General features: G+C 53.3%; 1 protein-coding gene across 3 annotated transcripts in view; it reads right to left on the reverse strand.

Annotated features, from left to right (window-relative positions):
• The window catches only part of SH3PXD2A (SH3 and PX domains 2A), a 236,751-nt gene that overhangs the window by 123,701 nt on the left and 88,706 nt on the right, over positions 1-24,344 (reverse strand). The gene's annotated exons all lie outside the window — the stretch shown is intronic.

Below are 24,344 nucleotides of genomic sequence, written 5' to 3' on the forward strand. Positions count from 1 at the left end.
TGTTCCCCACCCCTGCTTTGGTGGGGCAGGTATCAGCCAAAAGTTGGTGGGCATTGCCTGGCAGAGGTCAATCTCTGCCCCAGTCCCCAGTGTGACCTGAGCTTCTCACCAGGAGTGTCCACTCTGAGCCAGGACACACAGATGGGGCCTTGACTCAGGAAGGTCCCCATGCTTGGGGGGCAGACGTATTGCTTCCTCCTGCCCAGGATACCAATGAGGCATCTCAGCGGTACCTGATGGGTCTTAGTAATTGGCATTGGCTTCTAGAGAATGAATTGTTTCATTAACCAGGCCACTGGCTAGTAGGAAAGGACTCGCCTTGGGTCCTCTTTTGGTGCCTCCAAGCTGATCTGTTCTTGGCAGCCTCTCTTCTTTAAGTTCGCAGTGTGTATGTGTGCATGTATACTTCCTCACATAACCTCATTTCCCCTGCTTTCTCTGCCATCTGGAATGCCATCCATCCATCACTGTCTTGAAGCTCCAGGTGCTAAGAACACCACAGAGAACAAGACAGATGGGGACCCTGCTCTCAAGGAGTTTACATTTGAACTGGGAAGGGGATAAGCAGAGAAGGGGTACAGTACACGATTTTCCTATCTAGTAAGTAGTTTGGTTGCAAATGTGTCTCCCCCTACCTCTAAAAAAGAATAAAGCAGGGTAATGATGGGAAGGGGCATGCCTGGGGCGGCAGGGAGAATTCAGCTAGTGGTCAGGGAAGTTTGGTGGAGACTTTGAGGCGGAGAGGGAGCTCTGGGGCAAGAGTGCTCAGCCAGAGGCAACCACACAGGGAAGCTGAAAGACGGAAAAGAAGCCACATAGCAGTCATGTAAGCCACAGAAAGGAGTTGGGTTTTCTCTGAAGCACCTTGGGCCCCCTTCCCCATCCCAAGGCCTCCTCCATGAAGCCTTCCTTGATTGCCTGCCTTGCCCTCCTTTGCCAGGCTCCAGGACCCTCTGGCAGTCACCTCACTCTCACCTCCTATCTCCTGCTGTCCCAGAAAATTTATCAGGGAGCCACCATCTCAGGGCCCCCTGGTATAGGCCACCCCAGTCTCCCAGGGCACAGATGCTCCCAACCCTCTCCCTTCAGTGCAGCCCAGAGAGCCTGAAGCGTCACAGGGGACTGGCCTAAGAAACAGGGGAGGCCACAGCAGGGCCCGGAGGCCCCAGACCACATGGCAGAGAGACCTTGTTCTCCACGAGCGACACTCCTACCCATCTAATTGGATCTGAGGACAAAGAGGGAAGGCGGTGCATTAGCCTCCCAGGGCGGCTATAACAAAATACCATAGGTTGGTGGCTTAAAATAACAGGAATTTATTCTCCCTGGTTCTGAGGCCAGAAGTCTGAAAGTATGGGCAAGGCTACGCTCCCTCTGGGGGGTCAGAGGACAATCCATCCTGGACTCTTGCAGCTTTGGTGGCGCCGAGTGTTCCTCGGCATGTGGCAGCATCACTCTGGCCTCTGCCTCTGTCTTCACGTGGCCTCCTGCCTCCGTCTGTGTCTCAATCTCCCTCTGCTTTTCTCCCATAAGGACACCGATCTTTGGGTTGATGCCCACCCTCAATTCAGGATGATCTCATCTCTGGATCCTTAACGTAATTACACCTGCAAAGACCCTTTTTCCATGAGGTCATATTCACAGGTTTGGAGATTCGGATGTGGACATATCTTCTGGGGGGCTACGATTCAACCCACCACACGGGGTTATGGGAGCGTCCGCAGAGCTGGCCTGACATGTGACAGTCTTGTATCCCTGAATTGCAGTCACCCTGAGGGCAGGGATGACTTTCTATAACTCCCTTTGTTCCTGGCAATCCCTGGCACGGAGCTGAGTGCCATGAATGTGGGTGTTGCCTGATGCCCTCAGGAGGGTCAGAGGATTGTCTGGCAAGAGTGTGTCAAGGGTCTCTGGAGCCCAACAAGGAACAGACAAGCTGTGTGGATCAGAGAGCAAGTAAGTATTGGGGGGGGGTCCTCTCTGGCTCTGCTGGCTGATGTGGCACCCAAAACAGCCTCTTTGCCAAACCAGCTTGGGGAGAGAAGATGCAAAGGTCACCGGAGGAACCTCCCCACCCCTGAACAAAATGACATGCATGTAAGCTCATAGAGTGTGCTATGGTCTGAATGTCTGAGCCCTCAAAATTCATGTTGAGATCCTAATGCTCACTGTGATGGTATTGGGGTGGAGCCTTGGGGGGGGTGAGGGGAGATGGGAGGCAGAGCCCTCACAAATGGGACTGGTGTTGTTATAAAAGACACCCCACAGAGCTCCCTAAGGCCTCCATCCTGTGAGGATACAGTGAGAAATCTGCAACCAGAAAGAGGACCCTCACCCAACCACGCTAGCATCGTGATCTCGGACTTCCAGCTTCCAGAGCTGCCAGGAATAAATTTCTGTTGTTTATCAGCCACCCAGTCTGTGTTTTTTTGTTATAGCAGCCCGGCCAGACTGAGACAGTAATACAGACACAGGCACTGCCTGTGGGGAGGAAAAAGAATAATTAGCTTCCACCCCCACAGCTCTGGCTCTGAGTCTAGCATGGCAGGCATCTGTGGGGTTGCCCATCAGCATCTCTAGTGCAGTGCCCTGAGCTTTTTGAGGGACGATCCCTCCTTCCTTCTCAGTCTGTCTGATTTCAGTAGGGCTCACCTCACCCCAAACTCCTGGCATTACCAATCAGTATGGTCCAGCCTGGGGCATGTGACCCAAGTCGGTCCGAGGAGAATTAGCCCGGGACTTTTGCTGGAACCACCAGAAAGGGAAGTACTCTTTCTCCAAGGGCTGCTAACTCAGACACTGTAGACCCAAGTTGCTAGGAAGGGTCTTTGCAAATCTCTGTCACCATCTGGGGAAAGCCTGTCCGAGTGGCCAGAGAACAAAGCAAAGCTAAGAACTAGAGAGACACACGATTTGGTCACCTGCACCCAGCCATGCCTGAAACCATTACCCCTGAAGTTTTCAGTTATGTGAGCCAGTAAATTTCCCCGATTTTTCTTAAACCAGACTGAGATGGGTCTAGTCCTTGTCACCTATAGGTTCCTGACTAGTACATCTGGCCCTGCCATTTACTGTTGTGTGATGTGGGCAAGTCACTGCCTATTTTGAATCTCAGTTTCGTCAAACTGCAAAATGGGTCTCGTAATGCCTAACTCAAAGGATTACTGTGAGGCGTTAACGAACCTGTGTACAAAATCGTCGAACACAGAGCCCAGCCCGTAACAAACGTTGAGCAAATGGGATCTCTTAAGAGCTGACAATTCCAGGTCAAGTAGGTGGGGTAGCGTGGGGGTGGGGGTACAACCTGGCCCCGCCCACCTCCTCACCGGCCAGTGGGATCTGAGCACCGTAGTGTTTCCCCAGCACCCTCCATCCCCTGTCTTCTCCACTCAAGGCCAAACACTAGCTCCTTTCAGCCTGCAGCCACCTTTCCTGATTCAAACCCCGGCCCCCTGAAAACAGTGTCCCACGCAGCTCCCATTGCTCTCCTCTGGGACGCTCTTCCGTCTGCCCAGTTCCAAGAGCAGAAAGCAGAACACAGCCGAGAGGCAGCCATTACTCACCCCACCCGCCCACCTGGGGGCGCTAGGGTGACTCAGCAGGTGAGCCTCCCACGCGGCACTCTCCGCCCCCTCTCCCACACACTCGGGGAAACAGACTCGCAAAAATCCACCAGGGTTTCCACGGATGGCAACCTGAACTCTCTTGCAGCCACAGTATGCTTACAGTAAGACCCATCACTTCCAGGGGAGGTAAGTGATCTTCCAAATTCTGGTTTGGAGGGCCCCATCCCCAGGGCAGAGCCAGGCTTAAGGGAACACAGCCTTTCACTCCCCCGCCCTTAGTGGGGCCAGGTGGGATTTATGGGTGTCTGCTAGAAAGAAAGCACCTAGGCCTGGCAGGCACAGCAGAGGTTTTAATTCATCTTTACTGAATCAAACGGAATTGAAGTCTTTTTGAGCAGCCTTGTAAAGCCATCTGTGATCAGAACAATTTTTTCCTTCTTTAAAAAAAAAAAAACTTTTTTTTGAAGTATGATATACATACAGAAAAGTGCACATGCATATGTACAGCTCAATTTCACAAACAGAACCCACCCTAGGTAACCAGTGCCCAGGCCAAGAAAGAGAGTCGCGTGAACCCCAGAAGACCCTGATTGCGCCAGAGCAGATTTTAGGTGGGGTTTGTTAGCACTTCTGTCCTGGTATCAATGTTAGAACTCTGGAGTGGGTGGTATACGTTGTAGAGAAGGGCCACTAACACGTTTATTGTCTTAGTGGTATCTACTTTTATTTTCTCCAGGCTTATTTAAAAATACACGCTTTAAGATTTGATTCAAGTTGCAGCAAATTAAGTTCACAGTGAGTCTGGATCCTGGGAATGAAGTCCCTTTTCTATGAAATGTGAACACTTTTATTAATTGTGGTAAACGGGGCAGATGCTTACCTACAGTGTTAGCTCTGGGAAGAGCTGTGTTCACAGAAACAAAACCCCTGAATTTGTCAGCTTGTTCTGTCGTTGTTTCACAGAATGCCCAGCCTTGGTCTTTAGCCCTGATACAGACCAGAGATACACGATCTTACTGTGGATTACATGCTGCCAGACAATAGCAGCTTGGGTCTTATGAATCCCCTACAAGGTAGCCGGCATAGGGATTCCCAATAAATACCAGATCAAGGAGGGATGCTGGCTACGGTAGCACCATGGGTTGGCAGGGCACGTAGGCTGGCCCAGCCCAACCCTGGGAGGCAGACAGGGCATTGTGGTTGACCTCCCATGTGCTCCTGAGCCCCAGGGAAGGGAGAGGCTTTGGGATTCAATACAACAATACTTACAGTGGCCGGCTGAGGACAAACGCCACTTGGGTGCCGTTGGGGTTCCTTAAGGCACAGGCTGGGGTCTCATTCAGAGCTCAGCTTGGACGGGGCTGAGCACAGCCTGGGGAACAGCTTGGTAAACCTGTGTAATACCTACACTAATGCGGGGCCTGGTGGCAAAGGCTGAGGCCACTGACCTTCTCGGCCACAGTCACGCTAGTCTGATTTCACCTTCCAGATTCCACCTTTCCCATTCTTAGTCCATTGGGAAGGTTTAAAAAAAAAAAAAAAATCAAAATCTAGCGCCATTCAGCTGCCAGCACAGGATCAGAGGGTGGGTTGCAGAGTTGAGAGGCCCCCGGCCTTTCAAACCCCGGTGTCCTGGGTGCATTAACCGGCCTGGGCGTCCGCCTTCTCCTATGCCGGCTGGGACTACAGAGCTGAGACGGGGACTGGAGGCACATGGCTGGGCGCGTGGGAGCCGTCCGACACCAAGGACCTGTTGTCACGGAGAAGGTGAGGCCCCGTCGCTCCGTGTTTGGCCAATAGCCCAGGAGCTATGCGGTGACCTTTTCTCTCTGACTCCCAGTCCATTTTCTACCCAGTAGTCCAAATAACATTCTTAAAATGAAACCTTTGCTTAAACCTTTCAGTGCCTTCCCAGGGCACTGAGAGCAAAATGGGAACTCCTTTCTGTGGCCCGAGAGGCCTGGCAGGGTCTGACCCACCCCTCCCTCTGCCCTCTGGTCTCAGCCTGCCAGCCACGCTGAGCTCAGTGAGGGTCACAGACCTGCTGCTCGGGGCCCGTGTGCATGCTGTTCCCTCTCCCGGGACACAGTCCCCCCCAGCTCTTGGCACATAACGCCTTCCATACTTCAGATCACCGCACGGGGAGGCCTCAGCAGGCCATCCTAGTGAGGTGGGGCCTCTCCACCTCTCTCCCAGCCCTCCACTGTCTCCTTCCCAGAATTCACTGCAACTTGTAATGCTCTTATATGATGTCTCGTTTGCAATTGCATCCTCAGGGCCCAGCACAAGGATTGGTGCACAGTGGCCCCCAGCTGATGTTTACCAAATGGGTAAGTGTGAGTGTGTTGACACCCTCTCACTCTAGACTGTGTCTCTCATTTATACACACATACCCTCAGGCGGATCAGTAAGTGTAGCTCACTCTGCATGTGCTGGGGGCTGCTGGCTTGCCCTGTGGGACCCAGACAGAGCAGGGCCAGAGAGTGTGGTTAACTCAGAGCCCAGCATCAGGGCCAGGCTGCCCCCCACCGTGTGGATGTGGGTGTGGCGGGCGTGGTGGGCAGTGGCTCATACCCTCCCTGTGAGAGCCGCAGAATAAAAGGCCCCATTCAGCCCCTGCAGCCTCAGCTCCTCCCTGCCAGGGGAGGCTGCCCTCAGGAAAGGGGACGGTGGGACGCTGGGCAGAACTTCCCGGCAGCCTCTCCCTGTGGCCTGGCCCACGGGGGGGGGGGGGGGGGGCAGTGGGGAGGGTGGGGAGGGGGCAGGCCAGGGATATGGGGTCTCCGGGTCACAGAGACACAACAGAAAAGGCCCAGCCAGCTGAGGAGGCTATGGGCAAGTAGGGGCCATCCTGGTTCCAAGGGTGATGCTGAAAGACACCGTTGACTTCTGAAGGTCTGAAGCAGAGGAAAATCCCCAAGATGTAGAGGCCCATTGGAAAGCGGCCCCACAACCACAGGCCTGGCCGTGTGAGCCAGAGGGAAGTTTGCCTGGTTCTCTCTGGGTGGACACAGTCCCCCAAAGCCTGCTTTTCTAGAGCTTTGGCTCTGTTGGCAGAACTGAGCCCAGACAGTCAACCCTCTTTAGCAACCTCCCAGCAACACTTGTTGTGGGCTCCCCGCCTCCTCCTGCAAGGGTGGTGAGGATAATACAAGTAATAGATAACACCACCGAGTACTTGGTGTGTGCCAAGCCCTGTGCTGTGTATTTTATATTTATTCTTTTATTTGATCTTCATCACAATCTACGGTCTAGGTACCGGATTCCACTGTCACTCCCATTTTATGGCTGGGGAAACTGAAGGTTGGAAAAGTGACCTGAGTGACCTGCCCAAGGTCCCAAAGCTAGTCAGTGGCAGGGCTGAAATTTAATGTGCTGTGGCCTTTCTCTAGGCCGCCTAGAAGTGCCTAGGCCCTTAATGGTTTTGCTCTATTCCTTCTTTTCTGTGTACCTTTCTTCTGTGTATCCCGTTGGCCTGCCTTCCCCCAGAGCTACATCTCAGCCCAACCCCATGAACATGGTCAGCAAGCACCACTCGCTCACTCACTCACTAGTAATCCAGCCTTCCCGAATGCAGGCGCTGAAACGGGGGCCGGGCCGTGACGGCACACAACACAGATGCAGCCCAGGCCTCACAGAGCGCGCCGTCTGTGTGGGCACTGTGCTGCGGAGTGACCCATTATAGTAGAGACACACGGGAAGGGGACAGGCCTGAAAAGTGGAGGGAATGAGCCAGAGCAAGGGAAGTGGAGAGAATGTTCCAGAAGGAGGGAAGAGCCTGAGCAAAGGTCCAGAGATACTAGAATCCAGCTAAAGGAAATGAATGTGTTGGGAGGTTACGGGGTGTAATGAGTGGTACTAGAAGATACTGAATGGGTGACAGGGGCTTGATCACACAGACCACACAGAGCAATGCTGAGCCATTCGAGTTGTATTATTTCAGAAACACCCTGAGTTCCTAAACCGTCAAAGCCAAGGACCACGGTTTTTACCTGGGGGGGTGGGAGCGGTGGGGGGGGGGGCGGTGGACACATGCACCATCAGCCCCTTCTGAAGTACTTCTCCCTCCAGTCTTAGCCCTGACGGTCAGAGGATGGGGGACACACTTGGGCCTGGTCACTGGTCGGGCACGGACGGCATGGGCTCAAGCCTGTGTTCTCACCAGTGTCGATGCCCACCACAGTCCACATGGATCCTGGGGTTAAAACCAGGAGATCCTGGAGGTCATCATGTCTAGCCCCCTCACTCTCTGAGGTCAAGACTGAGCTCAGAGATGGCCATGGCTTACCCAACCTCACAGAGCAAGTTAGCGGCCAGGCTGGGGCTTGGCAGGGCACTGGGGCTGGCAGCCTGGTTCTGGGGTGGATTTTGCGGCTTTTGCACCTACAAGTTACGTTCCCCAGGGCCCCCAACTCAGCTGTCTTTCCTCCGTCTAACTTCTACTCCAATCCTAACCCCACAACAAGGGCTGACACCATCGGCACCATTTCAAAGGAGCCTGTGGTAGTCGGCCTCTGAGGTGGCCCCTGGTGATGGGTCCCTCGCCTCACACAGTCCCCTCCCAGGCCGTATAGGACTGACCCGTGGAGCAGCAGGACACTGGGGAAATGACAGGGTGACTTCTAAGACTAGGTTCTAAGAGATACCGCAGCCCCCTTCTTGTCTTGCTCTGAGATCACTCACGTTGCAGGAAGCCGGCCACCGTGGTGTATGGACACTCAAGCACCTTATGGAGGGGTCCACGTGGCAAGGACCCGGGGCCTCCTGCCAGTAGCCAGCACCAGTCTGCCAGCCACGTGAGCGAGCCGTCTTGCCCAGCGAGTCTCCAGTTACTCCTTGTGCCAACATTTGCACTGTGACATCACAAGAGATCCTGAATCGGGCGCCTGGGTGGCTCAGTCGTTAAGCATCTGACTTCAGCTCGAGTCATGATCCCGGGGTCCTGGGATTGAGTCCCACATCGGGCTCCCTGCTCAGCGGGAAGCCTGCTTCTCCCTCTCCCACTCCCCCTGCTCGTGTTCCTGCTCTCTCTGTGTCTCTCTGTCAAATAAATAAATAAAATCTTAAAAAAAAAAAGAGAGATCCTGAATCAAAACCGTGCAGTTAAGCTGCTCCTGAGTTCCTGGCCTACAGAAACAGTGAGATAATAAATGCCCGCTGTTGTTTTTAAGTTGCTAAATTTGGGGGGTAATTTCTTACATAGCACTAGGTAACCGCCCCCCCACACTGCTTCTGAGAAAGCCCCTGGATTGCCTGAACCACAGATAGTCGGGGTGTTGGTTACAAACGCAGATTCCTGGGATCTACCCCGACCCCTGAGTTAGAATGGAAGGGAATGTTGGGGGGCAGGGTGAGAACCTGCATTTTTCATAAAGCCCCTCTCATGATTCCCGTGCACCTCTGAAACTGAGAAGTACTGAATTAATCTAACTTCCCTTACAGATCTGAAGAGGCTCAGAGACCTGCTGGAATGATCCTTGCCACACACCTAACCGAGGTAGGCCTGGGCCTAGAACCAGCACTGGACTCCCAGCTCAGTGCTCTTTATGCTTATTTCCTCCTTTGTCCATTTCAGGTTCCTTTCTGAGAGGAGTGAGCTTTCTGTTCTTTTTCTCTTATTTATATTTACAGTGCACACCTAGCAAAATGCTACACAATTACTTGTCTATGTAACAGCTAGCCTGGCTTGCAAAGAACTTTGTTGGCACTAAGCAAAATGTGGATGTAAAGCTAAAAGGGATATGGGGGATGAGACTATGTAGACAGGCTGGTGCTGCTGCAGAACATTGCATCAGAATGAGCATGCTTTCTACCCACCGAGATGCATCAGCTCCAGGGATTCCTCCTGGGCAAACAAAGTCCAGTGTGTATAAGGCAGAAGCGATGGATGAAGACAAGGAGGGAGTGTACTGAGCTCTTGAGCTCCTGTCTCCCCAGTAGGTAACAATAAAAACCCCACTTTCATTTTATAGCATTTTGGGCTTAGAAAGAACTCAATAAGAACAATCTTATTACATTACCCTTAACCCATTCGGTCTTTCACTGGACACATTTGTGAGGTAATACTCCAGGCGCAGGGGACCTATGGACTTGTTTCTTTATTTAATAAACATTTATATATGTTCACTATGTGTCAGGCACTGGCTTAAACCCTTTGAAAATATTAACTCACTTAGTCCTTACAACAGCTGCACAGAGTAGATGCCATTATTCTTCCCATTTTACAAGGAAATTGAAGTACACAGAGGTTAAGTCACTTTCCCAAGGTCAAACAGCTAGTAGGGGCAAAACAGGGATTGGAAGCCAGGCGATCTAGCACTAGACTCCACCCTCTTAACTAAGATGAAATAAGGCATGATTCCTGTTCTACAGAACTCCAGTTTTTTGGGCACCTGGGTGGCTCATTTGGTTAAGCATCTGACTCCTGATTTTGGCTCAGGTCATGATCTCAGGGGTGTGAGATCGAGCCCCGCACTGGGCTCCATGTTAGGGTGTGGAGCCTGCTTAAGATTTTCTCTCTCCCTCTGCCCCTGCCCACACCTCTCTCGCTCTCTTTCTCTTAAAAAAAAAAAAAAAAAAAGTAAAAACTCCAGTTTTTAAATCCCCATGACCACAGAGGAAAAGGTGAAGCCCAGAGATATCTTCTGAATTTCCCCAAGTCACACAGTGCTGAGACTAACAGGTAGGTCTGATTGCCTGCTGCATGACTTTGCCCCACTGTCTCTGTTCACAAAGCAGGTCTGGCAGAAGATGGGTGTGAGGGCGGCGAACAAGGAAGGCGTTTCTAGAGCCCGGAAAGAGAGAGGGCTTCTCTAGGGCTCCATTGGCAAATCTAAAGTATCCTGAGAGATCCCACAGCAAATGAACAAGGCTCACTCACTGTCCAGGCCGTCATGATTTGTGACTGTCTGCTGCCTGCCGGTATTCATGCCTCCAGATATTCTGGGGGCAGTGTTATTTATAGACCACGTTTCCATTCATATTTTCATTGAATTCTTGCTAACCCTAGCTAGATTCCCCCCAACCCCCCCAAAACCTAGAGAGAGGAGGATAAAAACTCTTTCTCACCAAGTAAGTCAGGGGTAAAGGTGAAGGTCAAAGTCTTGGCTGTGTGTGCAGTCTTCAGCAGGAGCCCTTTGCAGGGAAGCATTCAAGACAAGGGGGCTTTCTGCACTTTCCAAAGGAAATGGGGGGTGGGGGGAAGGGCACAAAGCTGGCCTTATACAGAGGAGCCATATTCTGCCAATGCAGTGGGATTTGAGGTGGGCCTACAAGACCTCTGTTTCCCCCAAATGTTTTATCTTTGGTATGCTATTTCATCATTAGGCATTTATTCCTTCGGTCTTAAAAGCTATTAGATCACAAAATATTGGGACTACGAGGAAACCTAGTCAGGATCAAGTCCAATCCTAGGATTTCCCAGAGGGGGCAACTCAGCCTCAGAGAGCTAGGACCTCTTCTCATCTGAGGTCCTGAATGAGGCATCTGAATGAATACACTGAATTCTACTACGATGCACAGGTGTTGGAGGAGGAACTGTCAGGCACAGTGAAAGAAACTGGGGACAGCAGAGCACGCTCAGAATTCCTCTCACACCGAGTTTTAGGAAAGAACAAGTAAAACCACATGGTGTTTCCTAAGGTTCTCTTTGGTGTCCCGAATGAAAACTTTCTGGTTTTAGGGCCACATAGAAAAGGTAAAGTGGGATTTCTTTCTTCCTCTTTTTTAGTCCCTTGTTGAGCTTTGGTTTAGGCAATTGTGATGATTGTTGCTACATGGTTACTTTATAGGTGTGTGTTTACAAAGCCTGCCTTCTGGAAGTCAATTATTCCCTTCTGGCCACTATACCTGCAATTCCAGCATTGGCCACTAGGTGGCTGGCTCAACCTGGGTAGGTCAAATGAAAGGTAACAGAAAATAGTCTTAACTAGACAAGACCTTAAAACTGTAGGAATGTGATACTTCATTAAGTATCCAAAAAAGGACAACACTGATAAACCTCTAACTGATATAATTTAAAAAATATACAAAACTTGAAATGAAGTTTAAAGAAATGCAAACACTCTGGTACACCACCCACCATTTCATACATCAAACCTCACCTGTTAATCTCCAGGCAGTCCATCTTCGGTCAGTCTCACTCTGCAGCAAGCACTGACAGGGCACAGAGAACAGTGGTCAAGAGCCTGGGCTTAGAAGTAGAAGGACTTGGGTTTGAATCCCAGCTCTGCCATTTACTAGCTGAGTGGCCCTGGGCAAGTCATTTGTAAAGTGGGGCTACTGTCAGCAAATGAGGCGATCTAAACACATGAGACCCTTTGCACAGTACTGGCAAGAGTATGTACTTAAATGATAGCTATAATGCTTAGGGAGGAATCTTTCCCTTACAATTGTTTAATCTGTTAAAAGTTCCAAGCCTCACACACAGTTTCCCCAGAAGCTGTTGGCAAATTTTCACCTATAGCCAAATCCGCAAAAAGTTGGCTATAGGGCCACTTGCTAGTAAGAGAGAACAGCTCTGCCAACCCCATAGGCCTTTCTTAAGCCATCTTCACCAATTACCAACTATTAAAGGTGTAAATTCATCTTTGAGATCAGAAAGAAGAAGCTAAGAGTAAACACTGTGCCAAGCAGAGAAGGCACCAAGTTACCAGTCACTGGCTCATCTCAACCCTCCTCTCGTAGCGCCCTTATTTTGAAGCTTAGGTTTGCAATAGTTGTTTTATACAGAAGAACAAAAGATGCTCCTTTTTCGAGCGGTTTTTTTTTTTTTTTGGTCTTAACCGTTTTGACAGAGACTCCTTAAAAGAGACCCAAGCCTGTCCCCCTCCTAACTGTGCAATGCAACTGGACACAGAGACTTTAGACATACTCGTGCTATGCTATCTTCAAAACCACGGAATATTCACGGGCCAGCCTCTCCCATCTCCAATTCAGAGAGACTTCTGAAATAAAAACCTTTGCAATCTCCTTGGCCCCAAACTTCACCCCATCTTGGAAGAGCAGGGAGAAAGAAAGAATGTCCTGGCTTACAGGACCCAAGCATCCTCCTGGTTAGGCTGGTGTGTGTGTGTGTGTGTGTGTGTGTGTGTGTGTGTGTGTGTGTGTTGAGGGGGTAAGGTGGGACAGAGGCTGTGCTGTGACTTATGCTCCCCTCCCAGTGTGTGTGTGTGTGTGTGTGTGTGTGTGTGTTGAGGGGGTAAGGTGGGACAGAGGCTGTGCTGTGACTTATGCTCCCCTCCCGGTGTGTGTGTGTGTGTGTGTGTGTGTGTGTGTGTGTGTGTGTTGAGGGGGTAAGGTGGGACAGAGGCTGTGCTGTGACTTATGCTCCCCTCCCGGTGTGTGTGTGTGTGTGTGTGTGTGTGTGTGTGTGTGTGTGTGTTGAGGGGGTAAGGTGGGACAGAGGCTGTGCTGTGACTTATGCTCCCCTCCCGGTGTGTGTGTGTGTGTGTGTGTGTGTGTGTGTGTGTGTGTGTGTGTGTGTGTGTGTGTTGAGGGGGTAAGGTGGGACAGAGGCTGTGCTGTGACTTATGCTCCCCTCCCGGTGTGTGTGTGTGTGTGTGTGTGTGTGTGTGTGTGTGTGTGTGTGTGTGTGTGTGTGTGTGTGTGTGTGTGTGTGTGTGTGTGTGTGTGTGTGTGTGTTGAGGGGGTAAGGTGGGACAGAGGCTGTGCTGTGACTTATGCTCCCCTCCCGCAGGGTGCCAGAAACAGGTGCGCAACTCAGGTCTGCACAGGGATGTGAGGCCAACGAACCAGCTCTTACCAAGTTATCTGAGTGAAGCGTGGGTCAGAAACTGATTCAGCAAGGCAGGTTCAGTGGTTTATATTACATGGACTGAACATGACCCAACACCAAGGAAGTCCTGAAAACAGAGTCAGCCTACGGAAGGGCTTCCCTGGACCTTCAAAGGGTGCTTCTCAAACTTTCCTGTGCATATAAATAAACTGCAGGCTGTGATTTAGGGGGTCTGGGGTGGGGCCAAGACCCTGCATTTTTTCTAGCAGGCTCTCATGATGTTCGTGGCGATTCATCTGCGAACCAAATTTTGAGCAGCAGACCTTGAAACGTGCAAGACTGCATGCAGGACATCACTCCTGGAAAGGCTCCCAGAGAGAGAGCTCCCCCTTTTGCCTCGAGCCCCATACCAACAGTCACCAAATCACCAGCATGTATTAAGTGCTTGCTGTGTGCTTAACAGATAACATTTCATTGGACCTCTGGGCAGCCCGGGGGAACTTTCACAGAGGAGGATTAGGAGGAGGGGCGGAGATGCTGAGTGAGGCTGGCGAGGGTCAGGCAGCTATTGGGAGGCTGAGCAGGGATCCAGCTCAGGTTGTTCTGGCTCTAAGGCCGCCAGGACTGAAAGGCAATGCTTACCTGCCTCCGCCGTGAAAAAAGCACCGCTGCAAGTTCAGACAGCTAGTGCCAAGTAGAAATCCCCGGTGTGACCCCAGATCTGTTTGAGCCCAAAGCTGGGTTCAGGTCTGTTGGCACCACCGGGCGGCTCGAAGGCTGGCAGAGCTGTGCAGTCACATGGCTTCCTTGGGGATCGGCCCCGCTGCAGTCTCGCTAAGGTGAAATCGGGCCCTTCTCTGGCCCGGGGAGGAGCAGAAGCGCAGCCCCTCTCCCTCAGCCCCTGCCTCCTGGACGGTAGAGAAGAGCTAGTGCTGCTGGGCGAGCCCTCCTCACTGCACGCACTTCCTTTCCTGCCTTCTAAAGGTGCATTCAGGGGAACAGACTCCATCTTCAGGCCATGCCAGTCCCTCAGGCCTACTGTGGTCTGGAGGCCAGGTGGCCTGGCTTCTGGGGGCCCCTCACTGGACATCAGGCCTTGGAACTGTGAGGTGGAGGGGAGGAGGTGTTTGCAGGGCCCAGGGGGACTGTGCTGCTCAGAGCCAGGCAGTCTCTGGATGAATGGTGCATCAGTTCATAAGGGCCTGGGAAGTCTCCAAGGGCCAGCTCAGTTCCTGCCAGGGAAGAGCTCCGGCTTGGGGCTCCATCCCTGGGCCTGGGTCCAGTTGGGGTGACCTTGGCGACGAGTGGAAGGGTCAGGCCAGGGACACTGTGGAGATCTGCCACCAGTGCCCCTCACCTCTGAAGAAGGAGGGGGGGGCTGAGCTCCCCGTCAATGGACCTCAGTGTTCTCCCTCCACCACCACCACCCGCTGACCCCCCTCATCCCCCCACTGAGTCCAAGACCCAGAAACCAGAGTGTCTAGTGCCTGGAGGCTCCTGGGGAGGGAGGCTGGTGGCAGGCACTCCCCGCCACAAAGCATCTTTCACTGTGCTGAAGGCTTCAGCTATCTCAGGGAGGAGGAAGGACATCATTCCCTTCACTCCCCGGGTTGAAGTCTAAGGTGGGGGTTTGGGGCTGGAGCTGGGAAACGCTGGGTCGGCTGTCTCGGCCGGGCTTGCCCCCAGCAGAACCATGGGCATCCTCATTCTCCACCTCTACCTCCCCTTCATCCTTCAGCAAGTCCTCTCGGCTGTTCCTCCAAAACAGGTCTCAGACCAGCTCCTCTCCACGCCGTCGTCCAGCTGAGGCCAAGCCACCCTCATCTCTCCCCATGCCTCGCCCCTCTCCGCCCGGGCCTCCCACGCCATGCTTGCTCCCTGGGGGCCCTTCCAGCCTCTGACACATCGGCTCAGGGAGCCTTTCAAAACAGAAATCCGATCCCGTGGCCCCTCAGCCTAAAACTTTTCAGAGGCTTCTCACTGTACACAGGACAAATCCTCACCCCTCCGCGTGGCCCAGCAGCCACGCCGAAAGCTTGCACAGCCTCATCGACCAGGCTTCTCATGCGCCCCAGAGGTCCAGAACCTTCTTCCTTCTCCTGCCTCAGTGTCCCTCCTGCTCTCTCCTGTCACACCTGGGATCAGGGCACTGGCCTGTCAGTCATCCACACCTGAATGTGTATTTAGTGATGGTGCCACTCCTGGGACCTGGCAGCCCCTTTGAAGCGTGGTGTGAAAGGATCTAACCCTTGTGAAAGAACATTTAGGCATCAGCTAAGGAAAAGATTTGTTTTCAGGGGGAGAGACCAGGAATGTCACAGCGACCTGAAATCCCGGGCGTCTGGCCACTCTGCCAACACGCAGGGCGATCCCTGATCGCTCTGGTTTAACTTAATTCAATTTTGTGCCTCAGCGATTAGCAAGAGCTATGCCTGAACCCAGCATCTGGATGCCCAGGTCTGGGCACATTTTCCGGCAGGTGAAATGAAACGGACTGACTAGACCATGAAAAGATACACGTTCCTGCTTAGATCAGAGGCCCCTGGTGGGAGGTGACACTCCCTTTACGGCTGAGGTTTGGGGTGGGTATTTAGAAGTTTGATTCCCTTCTAGAATTACCTCTGGACAAGGAACACAAGTTGTAATGAAGTGACCTGACCCTCTCCCTGGTCTTGAAATGTGGGGGTGGCACAGGGGAATGGCCAAGGGACCTGATCCACATTTCCTTATGAAAGTCAAAGGGGCCTTGGAGTGGCTGCCTCCCCTGAACGGCCCCTTATTCCCAGCGAGAACTGGCAGCTGCGGGAGAGCCTGCAAAGCCATCGGCCCGCTGTGTTATCATGGCGACGGGGCCAGGGCTGCTCAGGCCCCTCCCCACCTCTCAGCCCAGATCAGCCCCCTGGGTGGGCCATCAGCTCCTCAGCAACCAGCTCCTACAGCTCCCAGGTAGCACAAGCAAGAAGCAGCAAGAAGTGCCACGGGTGCGGAGAGGCAGCGGGCAGAGCTGAATCGGCAGAGGGCAGGAGGGCAGGCAGAGGGAAGCCCACTGGCCGCCTGGAGAAGGAGCAGAGGCGAGGCCCCAGCCCGGCTTCCTTCGCGGCCCACACAGCGCGTACTCTGCACTAACTGCTTGGAACGTCATCCCAAACCGTCATTAACCTATTTGACAGATGAGGACACCGACCCTGGCGGCCATGTGCCTGGGCCCGAGCCACACAGCTTATGCATGCTTGTGGAGCCCTCTCCTTCCTGGGCAGCTGTGCGGCAGGATACATGCCTTGGAGCTTCTCCGATCCGCAGCTCCTGTCTGCCCGGCTCGCCGCGGTGACTCCGGCCCCCCACGTCCCCCACAGGCTTCATCCTCCCGCTGGTCTTCAAATGCACGCCTTTGGTTGCAATCAGGTCGCTGACCTTGCTGTCCCCTCAGCCCGGCACCCCAAGCCGTGATCTGCCCGAGCCTAGCTCGGTGTCATCTCTGCAAAGAGGCCTTTTTTGGCCACTAATCTCATGCCCCAAATCACAACACCTGGTTATTTTTCTTTCTGGCCCTTCTATCACTATTGGAAATTGCTCATTTCTTTGCTTTCTGACTCCCCCACTGGAAGGTGAACTTGCTGAGGGCAGCGGCCCGGTCTGCCTTGCCCTCAGCGCCATCACCAGTGCCCAGGTGAGGAGGGTGCTGGGTGAGTTTGCAAGCACGGCTTCCGGGGCCTTCCTTCCCCTGCACCCGCCAGGGCCCTGGCGGCAGATCTGGTGTTTGCTCAAGCACAGAAGGAAGCAGGGGGAAGGGATGTCTTTGGCTAGGCCTGGAATACAGTAGGTGCTCAAGAAATCCCAACAGCAGGAATGCGCGAATGCAGCTCTTTCACACGGCGTTCAGGACTAGCGGCCACCAGCAGGCCCCCAAGAACCACCGGCCCAGATTACAGAGTGAGAGAATGACTTTTGGGGTGGGGGCAGTAATTACAGCAAGAGAGGACCCAGCACTTCCAGGGGAGGTTACCGGAAAGTACACAGTGCCTCTTAGGCCTATAATCTTGTCGATCTTCTTTAAAACCCTGGCATTACCAGCAGACCCTGTTTTTCCTTCCTATCACGGAGAAGGTTTGTCTTTCCCTGCCACCCAGGTCATCAGTGAGGCTCAGAAACCTCTCGGGCACTCTCCCTCGGGGGCTGCGAGTGGTTGCCTCCCTCCTGGCTTCCAAGGCCCTGTGGGGAGGGCTCTCCTGGGCTGGCGCCTGGTGCAGACACACAGAAATGCCTCCAGCCCAGGGAGTGAGAGCCAGCTGTGCCCCACGCCACAGCCACGGACCGGCTCTAGCCAAAGACATCCCTTCCCCCTGCTTCCTTCTGTGCTTGAACAAACACCGGATCTGCCATGCAGGGCCCTGGGGGGCGCAGGGGGAGGAAGGCCCCGGACGCCGTGCTTGCGACTCACCCAGCACCCTCCTGCCCTGTGGCTCCAAACCGCCTCTTCGTGGAGGGGCCGGTATGTAAACTGGTGAGCCAGTACAAAGGAACCGAGCATGCTGCTGTCTAAAAATACACGCCTCCGAGCTCACCAGGTCACAAGTCTGGCAGCACCTACTTCGGTTATGGTTCACTTTGCTTCCTAAGCTATCCAGCTTCTCCAGGACCCATCAACCCAGGAGCCCCGATGCGTATGGGTGGGACTGACTCAGCTATTGGGATGAAGGGGCCTTCTAGAGGCTCAGAGGCCCGGTCCCAGGCAGCACGGAGACACCGATGGCCTGTGAGCAGGACGGAACCTTGCAGCCTCTGTAGGGTGAATTCCCCTTTCTGCTCCGCTGCCTGGCTTCTGAGCTGCCTCGCTCCCTGGCTGCGGTTGTTTGCTTTTTACATCAGCAGCGAGCTCCACAGTCTACTTCACTCTGTAATGGCCATTTCCTCCCAGGGAGCCTCCTCGGACTGACACACTCAGGATACACAGGAAATCTCCTCCAATCCCAGGATGGGCAACAGGAGATGGATTTTCCACAACAGTCTTTTAAAACAAGGCAGAAAGTTCTATGTAAACAGTAGGATGCCCTGAGCGGCTGCCCAGCCCACCATGCTTGGCCCACTGTCCTAAAGAATTCACTTCTGTCCACCCCTCCAAAAAAGCAGGAGACCCCAGAAGGTAAAAGATACACCGGTGAGGTAATCTCCCCGCTCTCCTGCACGTCTGCGTGTCTTGTCGACAAGGCACTGACTGCCTCTTGTTCTGAATTATCTTTTCAAAGGTGTTTGTAAAGAAACAGCTTAGAGGAGAGAGGTAGTGTCCTGCTCTGGAGTAAACAGCAGGTGTGCATATTGCCTTGAGACACAGAGACAGAGTGTCTCTCCAAAGCAAACGGGGTAGGTTTGCTTCCTGCACGCAAGAAGAGGTGTGGTCTCCCTAAGGTCTGGGTTCCTCTCCTATAATGTAACCCACCGCCATTCATCTGGGCCCACGGGTCACCCTTAGGGGACTTGGAGGCAATGGGAACTGGTGCAAATGTGCTCTAAGAAAGTCTTTTGTCTGACTCAGAAGTCTCCTATTTTCTACCGGCATTCACGGAAGCAGGCTAAGCTAACTAGCTGGCTTGCTGATAGGATAAAGTCTTGGACCTTTCACAGTTCTTGACCATTGTTCTGCTCCTCCTGGGGTCAGTGCTGCTGCCCAATCCCCATGCTCCAGATCTGTCCTGTGTCCAGCAAGCTCCGAAGAAGTCCCAAGTTATCAAAACGTATAAAAATCACGGAAAGAAGATCCCCCCCTCCCGCCCCACCAAAAGCAGTGCTCTGCTTTGCAAAAGGATGGCTCCCATGACTCTTAAATAGAATCGTATTTAGGACCACTAAAGGATGGTGTGATTCGTCCCACAGGACTGAATTTGCAGGGATTGTCAGGAATCTGCCTTCATGTAAAACAAGGTTCACCTCTGCTTTTTTCTTGGAGGTGGAAACGCCAAGAGGTCAGGCCTGGGAGTGGAACTTCTCAGGGACAACTGTTAACCTCTGTGTCCTTTGGAAACACCAGCACTGCCCACTGACACTCGCTAACCCCTTATGAAAAGTCAATTGCTCGGGTCTGTAGCTTAGGTAACTGACTCTTGCCAATATCAATTTCCTGGCTTTGATCATGACCTGTAGTCACCCGCGACATTACCACTGGGAGAAGCTGACCAACGGGTGCCCCGCTCAGTGGCTCTGTGACGGCAGAAAGTGATCTGACTTCTCCTTGAACTGGGAACAACGCCACCTACCCTGCAGTGCGGCGGTGGAACTGGGAGGGGAGGAATGTAGAGTGCCTAGTCGTTTTGCAATGTCTTGGGAGTCTCTTTCAAAATAAAAAGTTAAAAAAAAAAAAAAATGCCGTGACTTAGGGAACCAAACAGGTGATCTCGTTAGACTCATAATTAAATGAAGACAGTGCTCTGAAAGCCTTGGGGCTATCCTGTTTGTCGTCATATTAAAATAAAGTAAACGGTTTAAGTGCAAAAAAACATATCAATTCCTCAGCTGCAGTGACCTCAGGCACTCAATAGAATGAGAGCCCTCAGAGGTCACTTGAGTCCCCACGAGGCTCAGGGCACCTCCCTGCCCAACACAGTGTTTTCCCGAAGCACAAGACAGCAATGGCAGCTGCAGGGGCCACTGGGGCGCTGGGTCCTTGGGCAGAAACCCCCAGGTCCCTCGCCTGGGGGATGTGGCGGCAACACGGTGGGTGGAGGAAAGCTCCTAGCTGAGGCTGGCGGGGGGTTAATTCCTCCCTGCCCAGGGAAAGGTGCAGGCCGTGGAGGAAGGCCACCTGCTCCACCACTTACTGACTCAGGGGTGGGGGAAAGTGATTTGACTTCTCTCTCAAATGGGATAATGCCCCTCACCCTGCAGTGAGGACTGGGGAAAAGGTTCGTAGAGTGTCCAGCACAAAGCCAGACACACAGTAGGAGCTCAAAAAAAGGGAGCTCATACCTAAGGGAGAATGCCCAATTCGTGATCAACCAAGGGGGTCTTAATAAAGCAGCCACTATGTGTCCAGCCCCGTAACAGAAATGTGGGAGGAGGAGACAGGGGCCTTGTCTCCAAGGTCAGCAAAAACAGCAGGGGGGACCTGCCTCACTCTCCCATAATGTGAGACAGGAGGGAGTACCTTCCCCTTCTCTCCTCCCCCCGACGCCCGGGACATCAGGCCCTGGCATAATTCTCTGCCTCTTCCTGCCTGAAAAACCACTTGGGTTTTCCTTCCAGAGCTGCCTTGCTGGAGAGAAGCACCTGTCCCACATGAAGGTCATAACTCCTCCGTGTCCCTCCTGTGGGCTCTGCAGGACTCACAAACACACGGATGGGCCTGGGCATAGTGGATCTTCACCCCTAGGCCCAGAAAGCAGGTTAAGACCCGGGGAAACAACTGGGTTGGGGGGGCCCCTCACTGAGGACAGTTCTCCTACAAACCTCATCCAGGATTCGACTGATATGCAAATGTCAGACCACTGGTCTGGTCATTGCACTGGCTCTCTGTCCTCACCTTGCTGACCCTGCTCCCAGCTGTCCTTGCCCCAAACCCCACTCCAGCCGTCCTGCAGGACCCTCAGTCTTCTGGGATGGGTCCTCTGCCTTTGGCCACAGAAGCCCCAGACCCTCACCACTCTTCCAACCCACAGGCTGACCCTGAACTCAGGCCAGACACCACCCAGACATACCACAAGCCTGTGTCCTAGATCCTAAGATTTATGGCTCACATGTGGGATTTTTTTTTTTTTTTTTTTTTTTGGCCAGGATTTGACTGGCAGATGAGGGAGCTTGTAACCATATGAAGCCCTGGTTTCCCTCTTTTTTCTCAATTCCTTTGCTTTTTCTCTGTCACTTCCACCAGCCAGTCAAACGTCTATGAGCCCCCTGCCCAAGCCTGTGGCCAGGCAGGCCAAAAGCAAAGCAGCTGGGTAATACTCCAAACACATGCCCCAGATGCCAGGCCGCGGAAAGGCTCATCACATCCTGGCACCTTTTAAAGCTAACACTGAGACCCTTCTGGAGATAATCGGTGCTCTCTGCTTTCTCCACGTGGGTGTTCCTTGCTCCAAAATTCCAGGCAAGGCAAAGGGCTGGCAGAACTGTTTCCGAGGCCGGTTGCTGGCCCTCCCGAAGCTTCTAAGAGCGAAGGCAGCTGACTCAGGTGCTGCTGAGTCACGCTGCCAGGGATGAGCCTGAGGGAATCGGCAGGTGACCTCAGCCACCCTTCCCAGAGGCAGACAGGTAGGAACAGAGACTTCACTGGGGTTAGATAACCCAGTAGATGTCGGCTGAGGCCCAGAAGCCCCTCACCAGCACACGCTCCCACCTCTCACTGCTGTGGGTGTTTGGTGCTGGGGGCTCACAGCTGCCCCTTCTCCAAAGGCAGGCCCTCAGCCTTCAGCCCACACTGCATGCCCTCTGGGGGAGGGGCGGCTTGCAGACAAAGGATGACCTATGGGGGGTACTGAAGGTGTCTCCTACCATGGGACAACCTGGTGCCGTCCACCCTGGGCTTCTTCCCCTGTCTGTCTTGCTTCTCTCACTGCCTTAGGATGTTCACCTGAGAGCGGCCCCCCAAGTCCCTCGTGTAAGAATCCTCATCCCAGGCTCTTTTAGGGAACTGACCTAAGATAGGAAACATTCATCACTGCCCTTCTCCCCTCCCCTCTCCTCCTGGGGATCCCCCGCAATCCCGGGTTTGGGGCAGATTGGGGAACCCTCATGCCCACGTGGCTCTCCCTAGCTTGGTTCTGATCCTGTTGGCTTCTATTTTCCTTCTGTTCAAGCGAGGGAATGAGTAAAGTATGAAAGGGTTAGGAAGTTTCTAGGGGGCAGGGGGAAGCCAGGAACAGGCCTGGGAGCCCCCAGGGTGCGATTCCACATGGCCAGCAGCACCCACTCTGAAGTCCTGGAAAGTGAGTGAGCAAGAGAGAAGCATCAGAGAGGAAACCCCCCGGCGGGCAGAGGAGAAAAACAGCAAAACGGGAAAGGAAACTTCCTTTGGATGGGATGGGGGCCAGTCAACCTCCTTCCTCTCTATAGTATCACCCACTGTGCCCAGGTCCCATCACGTCAGGGCCGGAGGGGGTCCTGGGCTGGCCTTTCCCAGGAGTTGGGGGCGGCATGGGGGGCAGGTGACTTGATTAAAACTGCCATTCACTGAGCACTTAACTCTGGGACGGGCACTATGCAAAGTGCTTCCCGTGAATTCTTTTCATCCTCACCACAAGCCTGTAAGAGGAAGCTGAAGTTCAGAGAGGGCCCCAGTCCTGCAGCAGCTGTAGGGGTATCCACCCCTGAGATGGCTCATGGGAAGCCCTGGCCAGAGGTTCTGGTGCTGGTTATACCTCCTGGCTGTGTGGCCCGTGCAAGTCTATTAGCCTCCCTTGGCCTGTCTCCTAGCCAGTAAAATGGGGATAATAACCTCACTGGGAGGAGCAAATGAGAGTACACGTGTGAGTGTGCTGTGCGAAACACTAGGCACGTGTCAGGAATTGGTCACCTTAAGGGCTAACATTTATTTAAGTCCTGCTAGAGGCGAGCCACAGTTCTAAGCCCCTGTAATGTATTAATTTGTTTTATCCCGACAACAGCCCCATGAAGTAGATACTATTATCATTCCTATTTTCCAGGTGAGAATACTGAGGCACAAAGAAGGTAACGCACTTGATAAAGGCCAGACTTTGCAGCGGGGGAAGCCAGGCAGCGTGATTCCCCAGACGTTGGGCTCTAGGAGCAGCGGGACAGAAGCCGTGTGCTTCCCCCGCACGGTCCAAGCCCTCCCGTCCTTGGAGGTCAGCTCCAGGCGCCCCTCCTTCAGGAGGTCTTTGCTGCCTTCCTCAGCCCACAATGACACACTCCAAACACACTCAGAATTGCACTGTGGTAGAGAGGGTCACATCCTGCCTTCATTGATTCCCTGATTAGGCAGTAGGTCTTGACTCTCTCATCTCTCCTAGTAGCTTGAGGATTCCTTAGATGAAGAAAACAAATCTACGTCCCCCCTTGGCTCACTGGGCCATCCCTGCCCCCAACCCCAGGTACTGAGTCCTGGGCCCGGCACAGGCTGAGCCCCTCATAAATACCTGCTGTCTGTATGATGACAAGGTGATACTTCCCTGGAGCACTGGCCACCAGTGGGAGAAAAAGCCCATCATTCTCGAGGAAACAGGCAGCCTTCATGCCCCCCAAGGCCAAGTCCACTCCTGATACCAGGGCACCATGCTGGCTTCATGTTGGCTCTGGGACACTTGTGTTCACAGCATCCCAGCTGGGCTCCCAAGCCCTTGCTGGGCAGAGCATCTGGACTGTACTGGAGCAACATCGAAGGTCATACAAACCTGGGTGTTAGACATTCCAGATTCCCTCGGGACTCAGTGCAAAGGCAGGTAGGGTATGAAAGTCCCCCCACATTAACTCCTAGGCCAGGGATGGAGAAGCAGTCCTCTGCCTTCATGGAAGAAGCAACAGGGGTGAGATTCTCTATACCCTCACTGACTGGTTCCAATCTTGCCCAAACTGTGGTATATGGAAGTTTTTCCTCGTTGCTAAATTAATTCCCTCCAATTTTAGCATAAGACTCAGAGAACAGGCAGCAATGCGTGCTCTTGTCTCTCCCCATTTTAGCAGATGGGGGTGTGTGAGGAGCACCTTTCAGAGAGGACCCACTCTCTGAAGGCAGGGCCCCTCTGTGTGTTTGCAAGTCACCAAGCAGGTGCTGACCATGGGGTGAAGGTGTGCCGGAGAGTTAATGAGACAAGGACCCTGCTTCTTGCAAAGGTCCCCCTGATTGCCATTGCCAGGGCCCAGCACTAACGGGGGTGAGGCCCACTGTGACCCGGCCCAGCTCCGTGGCCTGGGGAAAGGCAGAGGATCCGAAGCCAGGAGGCAGCATCACCCACAGGTTCGGAGCTAAGAGCCCAGACTGGAGCAGAAGACCGAAGTTCACACCTCAGATCTGCCACTTTTATGAGTGGTTACCTGACATCTCTGAACTCCAACATCTTCATCCCCCAAGCAGAAATTAGAATACACACCTCAGCGTG

This window comes from Zalophus californianus, chromosome 15 (assembly GCF_009762305.2).
Source record: "Zalophus californianus isolate mZalCal1 chromosome 15, mZalCal1.pri.v2, whole genome shotgun sequence".
NCBI lineage: Eukaryota > Metazoa > Chordata > Mammalia > Carnivora > Otariidae > Zalophus > Zalophus californianus.